We start from the raw sequence: 16,199 nt of genomic DNA, 5'->3' as shown, positions 1-16,199 counted from the left end.
TTTCTTAATCATAGTAAAATAGAAATGAAATGCTTATCTGCTACTCATTTCTCTAGGAAACACGATAGATTTGCTCCTTATTTTTACCAGTCATTTGTGCAATTTCTTCTATTTTGATTAGTGGGTCATAAACTATTAGTAACTATCAATCTAAAAAATCTTTTAGTCTTTTCTCACTAGAATAATGATACAAATTACTAGAGAATCAGAACTATCCTGCTTTATAGCTGCTGTGAATGTATTTAATCCAAAAAAAAAAAAAAAAAAAGCTAGGGCTCAACTGAAATCTGGTAGAAGTTCAGAGTTTACATAACACAAATGTGTGTCTAAGAGCTTTTGATTCTTTACATGGGCTGGACTTTAAAAACTGTAGTATATGTTAAAAAAACAGTACACAGACACTGTTTTGTTTATAGTCACATCACCTTGCTTGACCATGAACTTTGTGTCATGTATGCAGTGGAAATTGGAGAAGCCGCCCTTTTCGTAGCCTGTGCCTTTGCCCTGGCAACACTGGTAACAACTCGGAGTGTACTGAGTATATTATTCAGGTAAACAGAATTAAGATGCTTTATTTGGACCTTCTGTAAATATCAGCATCATTTTTACTCTATTCTCCTCCATTCTTATTTTTAATTCTCATACCCCCAAATGAGTTCTGGCTGATAGTATTTTACTTCTGCTGAGGATGATCTTTTATTTCCCTTATCTCTTTTATTTAGGAGAAATTTTAATTTTTAGAGTTTAAAATTAAAATTTTAATTTTAATTTTTAGAAGATACTATATATTTCAGTAAATATTCTTCCATGTATAAAACCCACCAACTATAACATTGCTTGATTTGTCACTTCTGCAATAATTTTTCTTTAGTTTAATAAGGCACTTCTTTCTAGGAGCTCCTTGGTAGAATTAAATAACTGTCTTTTTTTTTTTTGAGACAGTGTCTAGCTCTGTTGCTGTTGCCCAGGCAGGAGTGCAGTGGCACGATCTCGGTTCACTGCAACCTCTGCCTCCTGAGTTCAAGGATCCTCCTGCCTCAGCCCCCCAGTAGCTGGGATTACAGGCATAAACCACCACGCCCGGCTAATTTTTGTATTTTTCGTAGAGACAGGTTTTCGCCATGTTGGCCAGGCTGGTCTCAAACTCCTGACGTCAGGTGATCCACCTGCCTGGGCCTCCCAAAGTGCTGGGATTACAGGCGTGAGCCACCACACCTGGCCCAATAACTCATTTTATCCCTATTGAAACACTAGAAAAATTCTACATGGTACAAGAACATTGAGTGAACCTGGTCATTTTCATCATTTTTCAAAGAATTGCCTAGCCTATGTCTGGAGAAGGAATTCTAGGTTTATTTACCTTTTCTCTGTTTTCCCACAGTTCAATTCTATCTTCTTACTTTTTGAATGAACAATTGAATATGCATGGTAAGATCGTAAGTGCATCTTAAGTGTCCTGGGCTCTATGTAATGATGATCTATGTCCAACAAGGGGAACAGATTTCTACCTTGTCACAGATGGCTGAGAAATGGAAAAATCCAGGTACTAATTGAACTAAATAGGACACAATTTTTATTTTAAAATGATATTTTTTCTATTTGAAAAAGTAGTTACATTTATTGCCAAGTGTTAACAAAATACATGATTCAGCAATTGGTTTACCAGCAGGGCAGTGAACAAAGCTACAATATTGGAGCTCTACCTACTTAATTTTTAATTTTTATTTTTTAAATTTTATTTTTATTATTTTAAATTTTTAATTGACACATAATAATTGTACATATTTACAGGGTACAGGGTGATATTTTGATACATGTATACAATGTGTAATGATCAAATCAGGGTACTTAACATATCTATCACCTCAAACATTTACCATTTCTTTGTGTTGTAAACATTCAAAACCCTCTCTTGTAGCTACTTGAAAATATACAATAAATTATTGTTAGTTACAGTCAACCTACTGTGCAATAGAAAACCAGAACTTATTTCTCCTCTCTAACTGTAATTTTGTGTTGGTTAACCAACCTCTCCCCATCCCCCTTGCCCCCTCCTCTTCTCAGGTTTTAGTAACCATTATTCTATTCTCTGCTTCTAATGATATCAATATTTTTAGCTCTCACACATGAGTGAGAACATGTGATATTTATCTTTCTGTGACTGAGACTTCTTTCTTTCTTTTTTTTTTTTGAGACAGAGTTTCGCTCTTGTCACCCAGGCTGGAGTGCAATGGCATGATCTCAGCTCACAGCAACCTCCACCTCCCGGGTTCAAGTGATTCTCCTGCCTCAGCCACCCGAGTAGCTGGAATTACAGGCATGCACCCCCACACCTGACTAATTTTTGTATTTTTAGTAGAGATGGGGTTTCACCATATTGGCCAGGCTGATCTTGACCTCCTGACCTCACCAGCCTCAGCCTCCCAAAGTGCTGGGATTACAGGCGTGAGCCACCACACTGGGCCTTTTTTTTTTTTGAGTGACTTATTTCACTTAAAGTAATGCTCTCCAGGAGCATCCATTTTGCCATTAATGACAATATTTCATTCATTTTTATGGCTGAATAGTATGCCATTTGTTATATATCACATTTTAATTTTTATTTTAAAATCACTTCATAACAAGTTAGACTATAACCAAGCGTGGTTTATTCCAGTAATATAAGGGTAGTTAGACATAATAAAATCTGTCATTATAACCCATTATATCATCAAATTAAAGGAGAAAGCCCTATGACTATATAAATAAATAATTTAAATAAATTTGATAAAAATTTAGCAGGAATTCCTAATAAAAATTCTAAGAAATTTTTTGTTTTGTTTTATTTTGAGATAGAGTCTTGCTCTGTCACCCAGGCTGGAAGGCAGTGGCATGATCTCCACTCACTGCAACCTCCGTCTGCCAGGTTCAAGCAATTCTTCTGCCTCAGCCTCCTGAGTAGCTGGGACTACAGGCACATGCCACCACACCCGGCTAATTTTTGTATTTTTAGTAGAGACAGGTTTCACCACATTGGCCAGGCTGGTCTCGAACTCCTGACCTTGTGATCCGCCTGCCTCAGCCTCCCAAAGTGCTGGGATTACAGGTGTGAGCCACCGCACCCGGCCTTTAAGAAAAATTTAAAAAACCTACCTAAATATCATGGTTTATTTACCAAAATGCAACAGCAAATAGTAGCAAAAGACTACAAGACTAAGTAGCAAACGACTAAAATAATTTTAATGAAAAGTAGGACTATACAAATACATGTATTATTGTCATTATTATTTAACATTACTTTAGATATTCTAGAGCTGTACTGTTCAATATGGTAGCTACTAGCCACATGTGGCTGTCTACATTTAAATAAATTGAAATTACATTGAAAAAATTAGCTCTTCAGTCTCCCTAGCCACATTTCTTTTTCTTTTTTCTTTCTTTCTCTCTCTTTTTTTTTTTGAGGTGGAGTCTTGCTCTATTGCCCAGGCTGCAGTGCAGTCGTGCAATTTTGGCTCACTGCAACCTCTGCCTTCTGGGTTCCAGTGATTCTGGTGACTCAGCCACCCACGTAGCTGGGATTACATGCACGTGCCACTAAACCCAGCTAATTTTTATATTTTTAGTAGAGACGGGGTTTCACCATGTTGGCCAGGCTGGTCTCGAGCTCCTGACCTCAGGTGATCCGCCTGCCTCGGCCTCCCAAAGTGCTGGGATTACAGGTGTGAGCAACCGCACCTGGCCCCCAACCACATTTCAAGTGCCCCGTAGCAACACATGGTCAGTGGCTACTATAATGGACAGTGCAACTATAGAACTTTTCCATCATCACAGGAAATTCTATTAGATAATGCTATTCTAGGCTGGGCACGGTGGCTCACGCTTGTAATCCCAGCACTTTGGGAGGCCGACGCGGGCAGATCACGAGATTAGGAGATCGAGACCACGGTGAAACCCTGTCTCTACTAAAAAAAAATACAAAAAATTAGCCGGGCGTGGTGGCGGGCGCCTGTAGTCCCAGCTACTGGGAGAGGCTGAGGCAGGAGAATGGCATGAACCCAGGAGGCGGAGCTTGCAGTGAGCCGAGATTGCGCCACTGCACTCCAGCCTAGGCGACAGAGCGAGACTCTGTCTCAAAAAAAAAAAAAAAAAAAGATAATGCTATTCTAGAGAATGAAATAAGATAGGAAAAACTGTATATACAGTGGGGAAAATGAGATTAAATTTTCTATCTCTTTTCACTCATGTGTGCTTGTATACATAGAAAACCCAAGGGACAGTCACCAAAATGGTGGAGTGGAAGCAATCTGGCTTCATTCTCCCCCACAGAAAATTAAAAACAACTATTCAGTGCCAAATTGTTACTAGCAATATCCCAGAACTCAAAACTGAGACTGTGTCAATCTCTGGGGCCACAAAGAATTGAAAAACTGTGACTAGAAGGTAAGAGAAACAGACACCTCTACCTGCGACGCCTCTTTCCCCAGCTGCCAGGCACCTTGCAGAAAAGTCCCCCTGGGCTCATGGTTTCTACACTGGAAAAAGTGAGATTGAAGTGGACAGCCAGCTCTCTTATTATCTTGGGTTCCTTTGTAGGAAAGCCATTCCTGCTCAACCCATGGGAAGCATCATGAGTGTCTGGAAGGAGAAAAACCCCTGAGGGCAGCTAGGGACGAACAGTGGAGGTGTGGCTAGGACTCCATTGCAGGGAAACTCAGGAGCTGCTCTTTATCTCAGCCAAAGGAGATGCCAAATCAGAGAGGCAGTTCAGCAGCATCATGCTGTAGGAGGCACGCTCCAGGGGTCCTCTGGCCACTAACCTTAGCCAGCCTTCCCACACAGGCAGGATATTCCCTTTGGGACCCCCAGCCCCCCAGTCTGGGGCAATGCTTGGAACTTTTGTGAGAACTACAGCAAATCTTGGCTAACTAGTGCCAAAAAGGAAACAGCAATCTGGGGTTAAGGGGACTCAACAAGCAAATTACACAGAACTTCTAATAAGACATACTCCAGAACAACCAAACCAAGCCAGAGAGTGAAGACTGGAATAAATAACTAATCCTTCAATGTGAAGCCATAGACATATATTCATAAAAAACAACAGCAAATGGGAGCCATGATCTTCCCAAATGAACAAAGTAATAAGCCAGTGACCAATTCCAACAAGACAATGATACATGAGCTTTCAGATCAATAATTCAAAATAAGTTTTGAGGAAATTCAGGGAACTCTAAGATAACACAGAAAATCAATTCAGTAATTTTTATAAGAGAAATTTAACAAAGAGCTTGAAATAATAAAATAAGTCAAACAGAAATCCTGGTACTAAGAAATACATTAACCAACTAAATTTCCAAATAGCCTATCTTCAAGCTCACTGACTCTTTCTTCTGCATGATCAATTCTGTTGTTAACCTCAGAAAGCAAATCTAAGAGACACTGGCCTTAAAGAGGGAACTGAGAAAGACCAAGGGCTAGAAATCTTATTCAAAAAAAAATAAGCACAGAAAACTCTCCAAACCTAGATAAAGATATAAATATCCAGGTATAGGAAGGCCAACATTACCAAACAGATTCAACGCAAATAAAACTGTACCAAGGTATATAATAAACTCTCAAAGGTAAAGGACAAAGAGAGTCCTAAAAGCAGCAAGAGAAAAGAAGCAAATAATGGGCCAGGCGCGGTGGCTCATGCCTGTAATCCCAGCACTTTGGGAGGCCAAGGTGGGAGGATCACTTGAGGTAAGGGGTTTGAAACCAACCTGGGCAACATGGTGAAACCCCGTCTCTACTATAAATATAACAATTAGCCAGGTGTGGTGGTGCACACCTGTAATCCCGGGTACTTGGGAGGCTGAGGCAGGAGAATTGCTTGAACAGGGAGGTGGAGGTTGCAGTGAGCCGAGATCATGCCACTGCACTTCAGCCTGGGCCACAGAGCAAAACTCCAACTCAAAAAAAAAAAAAAAGCAGCAGCAGCAGCAGCAAATAATGTATAAAGGGGCTCCCATTTGTCTGGCAACAGAATTCTCAGCAGAAACCATATAGATCAGGAGGGAGTGACATATTCAAAGTGCTAAAGAAAGAAACTGCCAAATGAGAATACTGTACCCAGCAGAGTTTTATCTCCTTCAAACATGAAGGAGAGATTAAAAATTTCCCAAACAAAAACCAAGGGAATTCATCACAACAAGACCTGTCTTACAAAAAATGCTAAAGGCATTTCTTCTATCTGAAAGAAAAGGATGCTAACATGCCATAAGAAAATATTGGAAGGCATAAAATTCACTGGTAAAAGTAAGTAGACAGACAAATTCAGCATACTTTAATAAGTAATTGTGACGTGTAAACCACTCAGATCTCTAGTATGAAAACAAAGACAAGGCTATCAAAAATAATAATAACCATAACAAGTTTATAGTAGATGGGCAACGTAAAAACATGTAAATTGGCTGGGTATGGTGGCTCATGCCTGTAATCCCAGCACTTTGGGAGGCTGAGGCGGGCAGATCACTTGAGGCCAGGAGTTCGAGACCAGCCTGGCCAACATGGCGAAACCCTGTATCTACTAAAAACATAAAAATTAGCCATCCTGGTGGAACATGCCTGTAATCCCAGCTACTTGGGAGGCTTAGGCACGAGAATCACTTGAACCTGGGAGGCAGAGGTTGCAGTGAATCAAGATCCTGCCACTGCATTCCAGCCTGGGCAACAGAGTGAGACTCTGTCTCAAAAAAAAATACATAAAATAAAAATAATAAGATGTAAATTGAGCCAATAAAACACCAACAAGGAAAAGCCCAGAACTCGATGGCTTCATTGCTGAATTCTACTAAACTTTAAAAGAGGAACTAGGTTGGGCACGGTGGATCACATCTGTAATCCCAGCACTTTGGGAGGCCGAGGTGGGCAGATCACGAGGTCAGGAGATCAAGACCATCCTGGCTAACACAGTGAAACCCTGTTTCTAATAAAAATACAAAAAATTAGCCGGGCATGGTGGCGGGTGCCTGTAGTCCCAGCTACTCGGGCGGCTGAGGCAGGAGAATGGCGTGAACCCGGAAGGCGGAGCTTGCAGTGAGCTGAGATCGCCCCACTGCACTCCAGCCTGGGTGACAGTGTGAGACTCCATCAAAAAAAAAAAAAAAAAAAAAAAAAACCGAAAAACAAAAGACTAGTATCAGTTCCTCTCAAACCCTTCCAGGAAATTGAAGAGAAGAAAATTCTTCCAAACTCATTTGGAAGAATCTATTAGGCCAGCATTACCCTGCTACCAAAACCAGACAAGGATACAACAAAAAAGAAAGCTGTAGACCAATATCCATGATGAGCATAGATGCAATAATCTCTAACAAAATACTAGAAAACCAATCTCAGGAGCACATTTAAAATATCGTTCACCATGATTGGGATTTATCCCAAGGATGCAAGGATGTTTCAGTGTATGCAAATCAATAAATGTGATATAACACATCAACAGAATGAAGGACAAAAATCATTTTATCACCTCAATAAACTCAGTAAAACACATTTGATAAAATTCAACATCCTTTCATGATAAAAAGTCTCAACAAGTTAGGTACAGAAGGAATGTAAAGCAGCACAACAAAGGCCATGTATGACAAACCTACAGCCAGCATCAGACTAGCAATCCCACTTACAATAAATCCCATTTACAATAAATACAAAAAGAGGGAACAGTTGGAAGCTTTTACTTTCAGATCTAGGACAAGACAGGCATACCCACTTTCACCAGTTTTATTTAATGTAATGCTGGAAGTCTAAGCCAGAGTAATTCAGCAAACAAAAGAGATAAAGGAATCCAAATTGGAAATTAAGGAAGACAAATTGTCCCGTTTGCAGACAACATGATCTTATATACAGAAAACCCTAAAAGCTCCAGCAAAAAAACTGTTAGAACTGATGAACAAATTCAGTAAAGTTGCAGAATACAAAATCAACATATAAAAATCAGTAGTGCTGGGCACAGTGGCTCACGCCTGTATTCCCAGCACTTTGGGAGGCCAAGGTGGGCGGATCATGAGGTCAGGAGATCGAGACCATCCTGGCTAACACGATGAAACCCCATCTCTACTAAAAATACAAAAAATTAGCCAGGCGTGGTGGTGGGCGCCTGTAGTCCCAGCTACTGGGGAGGCTGAGGCAGGAGAATCACTTGAATCCAGGAGGCGGAGCTTGCAGTGAGCCATGATTGCACCACTGCACTCCAGCCTGGGCAACAAAGCAAGACTCCATCTCAAAAAAAAAATCAATAGTGACTCCATACACCCCAACAATGAACTAGTGGAAAAAGAAAGCAAAAAAAGCAATCCTATTTACAATAAATACAAAACATACCTCGGAATGGCCAGGCACAGTGGCTCATGCCTGTAATCCCAGCATTTTGGGAGGCTGAGGCGGGCGGATCATGAGGTCAGGAGTTCGAGACCAGCCTGGCTAATATGTTGAAACCCCGTCTGTACTAAAAATACAAAAATTAGCCGGGCATGGTGGTGGGCACCTGTAATCCCAGCTACTCGGGAGGCTGAGGCAGTGAATTGCTTGAACCTGGGAGGCGGAGGTTGCAGTGAGCCAAGGTCATGCCACCACACTCCAGCCTGGGTGATGGAGCAAAACTAGGTCAAAAAAAAAAAAAAAAACTAGGAATATATTTAAATGAGGTAAAAGATCAAGATGAAAAAGTTATAAAACACTAATGAAAGAAATTGAAGAGGACAAAAAAATAGAAAGACTTTCATGTTCATGGATCGGAAGAATCAACATTTTGAAAAAGTAATCTATTACCAAATGTTCTCTATACATTCAATACAATCACAGTCAAAACACTAATGACATTATTCACAGAAATATTTTTTAAATCTTAAAATTTCTATGGAGTCACAAAAGATTCTGAGTAGCCAAAGTAATTCTGAGCAAAAAGAACAAAGCTAAAGGCACCAGACTACCTGACTTCAAAATATACTACAAAGCTATAGTGACCAAAACAGCATGGTACTGGCATAAAAACAGACATATAGACCAATGGAGGAGAATAGAGAATGCAGATATAAACCCATGTATTTACAGCCAACTAATTTTTGACAAAGGTGCCAAGAACATTCATTAGGGGAAGTGACAGTTTGCTAAACAAGTGGTGCTGGGAAAACTGGATATCCATATGCAGAAAAATGAAACTATACCCCTATATCTCACTATATATAAAAATCAACTCAAAATGGATTAAAGACTTACATGTAAGACCTGAAACTATGAAACGACTAAAGGAAAACATAGAGGAAATACTTAAGGACATTGGTCTGGGCAAAGATTTTATGGCTAACACCTCCCAAGCACACACAACAAAAACAAAAATAGAGTAGTGGGATTACATAAGAAAGAAAGAAAATTAACTCAAAATGGATTAAAGACCTAAATGTAAGACCTTAAACTATAAAACTCTTAGAAGAAAACATAGAAGAAAAGCTTCATGACATTGGATTTGACAATGATTTCTTGGATATAACAACAAAGGCACAGGCAACAAAAGAAATAGTAGATAAATTGGACTTCACCAAAATTAAAAGCTTTTGTGTACCAAAGGATGCTATCTAGCTGAGTTTACAGGTGCCCACGACCACGCCTGGCTAATTTTTTTTTTTTTTGTATTTTCAGTAGAGATGGTGTTTCACCAGGTTGGCCCAGGCTGGTCTCAAACTCCTGACCTCAAGTGATCAGCCTGCCTCGGCCTTCCAAAGTGCAGGGATTACACCATGCCCAGCCAGAATATATGAAGAGCTCTTACAACTCAAGAACAACACAAAGTAGAACCCAACTAACCTAATTAATAAATGGGCAATAAAGATGCAGAATACAAAATCAGCATGCAAAAATCAGTAGTAACTATACACTCCAACAATGAACTAGTGGAAAAAGAAAGTAAAAAAGCAAACCCATCTACAGTAACTAAAAAAATACCTAGGAGTATATTGAAATTGAATAGATGTTTCTATTTAATATTTCATGTGCTAATTGGCCATTTGTATCTCTTCCTTGGAGTAATAAAATAGGCATTTCTCCAAGGAAGAGATACAAATGGCCAATTAGCACATGAAAAAGATGCTCAACATCATTAGGCATCAGGAACATGGAAAGCAAAACCACAATGAGATACTACTACATACCCATTAAGATGGCTATTACTTTTTAAAAGTGGAAATTAACAAGTGTTGGCAGGGACACGGAGAAATTGAAGCCTTTGTGCACTGTTGGTGAGAATGTAAAATGGTACAGCCACTGTACGAAACAGTTTGGTGGTTCTTCAAATAGCTAAACATGGAACTATGGTGTGATCTAACAATTCCACTTCTAGGTATCTTCTTAAAAGAATTGCAAGCAGGGACTCAAACAGATATTTTTGCACCAATATTCATAGAAGCATTCATCGCAATAGTTAAAAGTTACAAACAACCCAATGTCCATAGGCAGATGAATGGATAAGCAAAATGTGATATATCCATACAATGGAATATTATTTAGTCTTTAAAAGGAATGAAATTATAATACATGCTACAATATGGATGAATCTTGAGAACATTATGCTAAGCAAATGAAGCCAGATACAAAAGGGCTGATACAGTCATCCCTCGATATCTGTGGGGGATTGGTTCTAGGCCCCCCAGACAGGTACCAAAACCCACAGATGCTCAAGTCCCTTATATAAAATGGCAAAGTATTTGCATATAAGCTGAACACATCCTCCTATATACGTTAAATCATTTCTAGATTACTTATAATACCTAATTATAATGTAAATACTATGTAAATAGATATTATATTGTATTGTTTAGGGAATAATGACAAAAAAGTCTGTACATATTCAATGCAGATGCAACCATCCATTTTTTTTTCAAATATTTTCAAACCACAATTGGTTGAAACTATGGACACAGAATCCAAGGATACAGAGGGCCACTGTACTGCATGAGTCCACTTATATGAGGTACCTGTAATAGGCAAATTCATAGAGACAGAAATTAGAAGTTAGCAGGGGCTCAGGAGGGGAGGGTAGAAAGGAGACTAACTGTAAATCTAATTATGCAGGAGAGATCTGAATATGTAGACATAGGCAGTATTGAGAATCAAATGAAACTGGGCTTAAATAAATTATTGGCTCTGCCCTTTATTAGGTGTGTGACATGGGTCGAGTTAATTAACTTTTTAATTTTAATTACATATTTTTATTTATTTATTTACAAAATTTTATTACAAATTCTTCAGGGCTTCATAAATTTTATATCAATAAATTTAGAATATCTAACTGTTAAGAGATAATACAGGGTGACTAATTTAATACTTTTTTTTTTTTTTTTTGAGACAGGGTCTCACACTATCACCCAGGCTGGAGTGTAGTGGTACTATCTCAGGCCACTGAAACCTCGACCTCCCAAGCTCAAGTGATCCTCTTACCTCAGCCTCCTGAGTATCTCGGCAGGCACATGCCACCATGCCTAGCTAATTTTTGTAGTTTTTTTTAGAGATGGAATTTCACCATGTTGCCCAGGCTGGTCTCGAATTCCTGAGCTCAAGCGATCCATCCACCTCAGGCTCCAGAAGGGTTGGGACTATAGGGATAAGCCACCTGGCCCAGCTAATTTGGTAAATTTACCAGGAATTGGGATCCGGTATTCAGACTCACAACTTTAAAACTCGATCTTGTCAGTTCCCCTTGTTAGCAAACTCACAAGGTATACTAATAGATAAACTAGAATGATAATTTTAGATACTCAAGTATCTAGAAAGAATGCTTAAACACCTTATTTCAGGCACATCCTTTTATAATTTTGAAGTATCAAGGAGGCTGATATTACTTGTAAAGTTAGTAATTAGCAAAGAAATGTGGATTGTCTTAAGCAAAATCTAATCCATACTTTTGTGAGACACAGCAGACAGTACTTGTCTTTCTAGAAAAAGTTGTTCATATCTCCCAGTTTCAGACTCTCCCTCCTAGAGAGTGCAGGATATAAAAAGTCAATTCTTTTTGACTCCTCCTTTGCCTATGCTCCAAGGAAACTAGATATACAACAGCTTTCAATCCTGGCTACACATTGGAATAATGTGAAATCTGAAATTTAAAAACATACCTAGAGCAATACCCATGCCTCACCCCAAGACAACTGAATCAGAATCTCTGAAAAGATAGGAACTTTACATCTGCATTTTTAAAAAAGATCCCCAAAAGATTCTGATGCATAGTGAGCAACAAAAATAAAATGGACTTCTTATTACATACCCATTTTTTGTTGATTTTATGTTGAGTTCTTGTCTCTCCTATATTACATACATAATACACTTAAATAAAATATAGTTTAGGCATATACATAGATCTGAGAAGAAAAATCACACTCTAGGCTTGACTGCTAATACATAATATTAAGAAAAATTGTAGGTTATTTTATATTTAAAAGTATATTGAAATAATTAGAAGATTAAAGTCTGTGTATAATACCAAAATCTAATACCTAGAAAACAGAATTTTGATTGTTATAAATAACTGATCAAATTTATCCACAATTTACGTATTTCTTTTTAATTCATGTATAATCGTAGTACATATTTTGGGGGATACATGTGATATTTGATACCTATCTACAATGTGTAATGATCAAATCAGGGTAATTGGGATATCCATCACCTGAAACATTTTTACCTTTTCTTTGTTTTGGGAATATTACAATTCTTCTATTCTAACTATTTAGAAATATACAATGAGTTATTGTTTAGTATACTTTCCCTAGTATACTACTGAATACTAGAACTTATTATTTCTACTGAACTGTATTTTTATACCCCTTAATCAACTTCTCTTCATTCTCCCCTCCTAGCCTCTGGTAATCACCATTTTATTCTCTACCTCCATGAGTTCTACTTTTTTAGCTCCCACATATGAGTGAGAACATGCAGTATTTGTCCATGTCCGGCTTATTTCACTTAACATAATGGCCTCCAGTTCCATCCATGTTGCTGCAGGTGAAGGGATTTCACCCTTTTTATGGCTGAATAATAGTCCATTGTGTATACATACCGCATTTCACATTTTCTTTTTTTTTTTTTTTTTTTGAGACGGAGTCTCGCTCTGTCACCCAGGCTGGAGTGCAGTGGTGTGATTTTGGCTCACTGCAACCTCCACTTTCCGGGTTCAAGCAATTCTCCTGCTTCAGCCTCCTGAGTAGCTGGGACTACAGGCACGCGCCACCATGCCCAGCTAATTTTTGTATTTTTAGTAGAGATGGGGTTTCACTATGTTGGCCAGGATGGTCTCGATTTCTTGGCCCCGTGACCTGCCCACCTCTGCCTCATGATCCACCAGCCTCAGCTTCCCAAAGTGCTGGGATTACAGGCGTGAGCTACCACGCCTGGCCTGTATACCGCATTTTCTTTCTCTATTCATTTGTTGATGAACACTTAGGTTGATTCCATATCTTGGTTATTGTGAATAGTGCTGCAATAAACTTGGGAGTGTAGATCTCCTTGATATACTGATTTCCTCTCTTTTGGATATATACCTATACCTAGTGATGGGATTGCTGGGCCAAATGACAGTTCTATTTTTATTTGTTTATTTATTTATTTATTTATTTATTTAGAGATGGTGTCTCAGTATGTTGCCCAGGCTGGTCTTGAACTCCTGGGCTCAGGTGATCCTCCCGCCTGGCCTACCAAAGTGCTGGGATTACCCGTGTGAGCCACCATCCTGGCCTATTTTTAGTTTCTTGAGGAACCTCCATACTGTTTTCCATAATGACTGTACTACTTTATATTCCTGCCAACAGTATACAAGGGTTCCCCTTTATCTGCATCCCTGTCAGCATTTGTTATTTTTTTGCCTTTTTGATAATAGCTATTCTAACAGGGATGAGATGATATCTCACTGTGGTTTTGATTTGCACTTCCCTAATGATTAGTAATGTTGAGCATTTTTTCATGTATCTGTTGGTCATTTGTATCTCTTCTTTTGAGACCTATTCAGGTCTTTGCCCATTTAAAAATCAGATTAACTGTTTATTTTTATTTAATTATTTTTTGTGCTATTGAGTTGTTTGAGCTCCTTATATAGTCTGGTTATTAATCCCTTGTTACATAGATAGTTTGCAAATATTTTCTCCCATTCTGTGGGTTGTCTCTTCACTTTGTTGTTTGTTTCCTTTGCTGTACGGAAGCTCTTTATCTTGATGTGATCCCATTTGTCTATCTTTGCTTTTGTCACCCATGCTTTTGAGGTCTTAAAAAAAATATTTGCCCAGTCCAACATCCTGGAGAGTTTCTCTAATATTTTCTTTTAGTAGTTTCGTAGTGTGAGGTCTTACATTTAAGTCTTCGATCCATTTTGAGTTGATTTTTGTATATGATGAAAGATAGGGTTAATTAACCTTTTAAAATCTCAGTTTGCTAATCTGAAAACAAAAATCAATAAACAGAATCATAATCATACCAAACTCAGAGGGCAATTGTGAGGGTTAAATGAATAACATACGAAGCACTAGCAAAGAGTCTAGCACATAAACACTCAGTGAATGTTAGCTATTAATGACTTTAGGACAATTCCCGATACCTAATAAACTTCTATTGAAGGAACACATGCAACTGCATATTTGCTATAATGATGAAACTGAAGCATAGTTAGGGAGGGGGAAGAGTGCTTTATAGGGAAAGGCATGCAAAAGAACTTATTAAAAAGAAACTGCAGCATGACAGACTAGAGCCCGGAAATACACTCTCTATGTACCTGATAATATGATAGTATGTATAGGACAGTTTTTTCTGTATTTGTACATCATGTTGCTTCTTGGATCACCTTTCCTCTACCAAGAGAAACCATAATTCAAATCCTTTCCTTTCTTCCACTTTATATTTCCCCATTTCCTTAAGAAGGGGCTGGAACTCTGGCAATAACGAAAAAGTTACGTATGTGTATGTTCTAACTAGACTGTAAATTTCTGAAGGATAACTTTTGCCTCCTTCCCATGAAACACTTAACCATATTTTAAGCATTTAATAAATGTTTCAAATCCAGTCTGGCACACTAAATTCTCAATTAACATTTGTTGGATGATTGAATTTATAAGTGAGCAGTTATTGTGCTCCCCTCCTCTACCCACAGGGGTGCTCCCTGAGACACTTTTGTCAGGAGTACTATTTTCTTTCTTCTTTTTTTTTTTTTGACAGAGTCTTGCTCTGTCACCCAGGCTGGAGTGCAGTGGTGTGATCTTGGCTCACGGCAACCTCCGCCTCCCGGATTCAAGCAATTCTCGTGCGTCAACTTCCCTAGTAGCTGGGATTACAGGCACGTGCCACCATGCCCGGCTAATTTTTATATTTTTAGTAGAGACGGGGGATTCTCACCATGTTGGCCAGGCTGCTCTGGAACTCCTGACCTGAGGTGATCCACCTGCCTCTGCCTCCCAAAGTGCTGGGATTACAGGCGTGAGCTACTGTGCCCAGCCAGGAGTACCATTTTCATTTACCTAACATGTATATATCTGATTCTTTTTGGAAAGGCTTTGAGCAGCTTTTAGTGTTATTTACTGCATGAGACAAAAAATAATTAGGGAAATGGGAGAGAACATAGTTATTTAAGATAAAACTCAACATATGCCAGTAAGGCTCATAGTTATTACAGGTTGGTTGCAAATTTGGTTCTGAGCTTCCTAGCAGCCATCATAAACTTAATTATATAATTCACACTGTCCTTACAAGTCAAAACAATTACTCAGCTATTTCAGTTACCAAAAACAGAATTTTCATTTCCGTTTTCATGAAAGGATTTTTTGGATATAATTAATGCCTTCAAGAATATTGTATAGTAAATGTAAAACTGGTCTCGTTGGCCTGTTTTGTTGCATAACCCCTGATGTAGCCCCATGGCATAATGCCAAAATGAAGGTTAGCAGATGGATTCTAAAAGGGATCAAAACAATTTTGTCTTGGTCTGAAGCTCTGATAATCTAGTTTAATTGAATGAAAAAAAATCATGTCCCAAAAGAAAATGATTGTAGAATAGTCTTCCAAAAATATTTATTCCCTACGATTAAGTTTGGGTGAGTATTAGGCAGTGGAGACTTGGCTGCTACAATCTTGAACAGGCACCAGCAATGTCGTTAATAGTATTACGTCTTAAAGACGTAAAGAAATCTTTTACATTTACGAAGGTTCTGGAACCCTCCATC

This window comes from Nomascus leucogenys, chromosome X, assembly GCF_006542625.1.
Source record: "Nomascus leucogenys isolate Asia chromosome X, Asia_NLE_v1, whole genome shotgun sequence".
In the NCBI taxonomy this organism is placed as follows: domain Eukaryota; kingdom Metazoa; phylum Chordata; class Mammalia; order Primates; family Hylobatidae; genus Nomascus; species Nomascus leucogenys.
The sequence above is the reverse complement of the archived record's forward strand: the minus strand, read 5'-3'. Positions refer to the sequence as shown.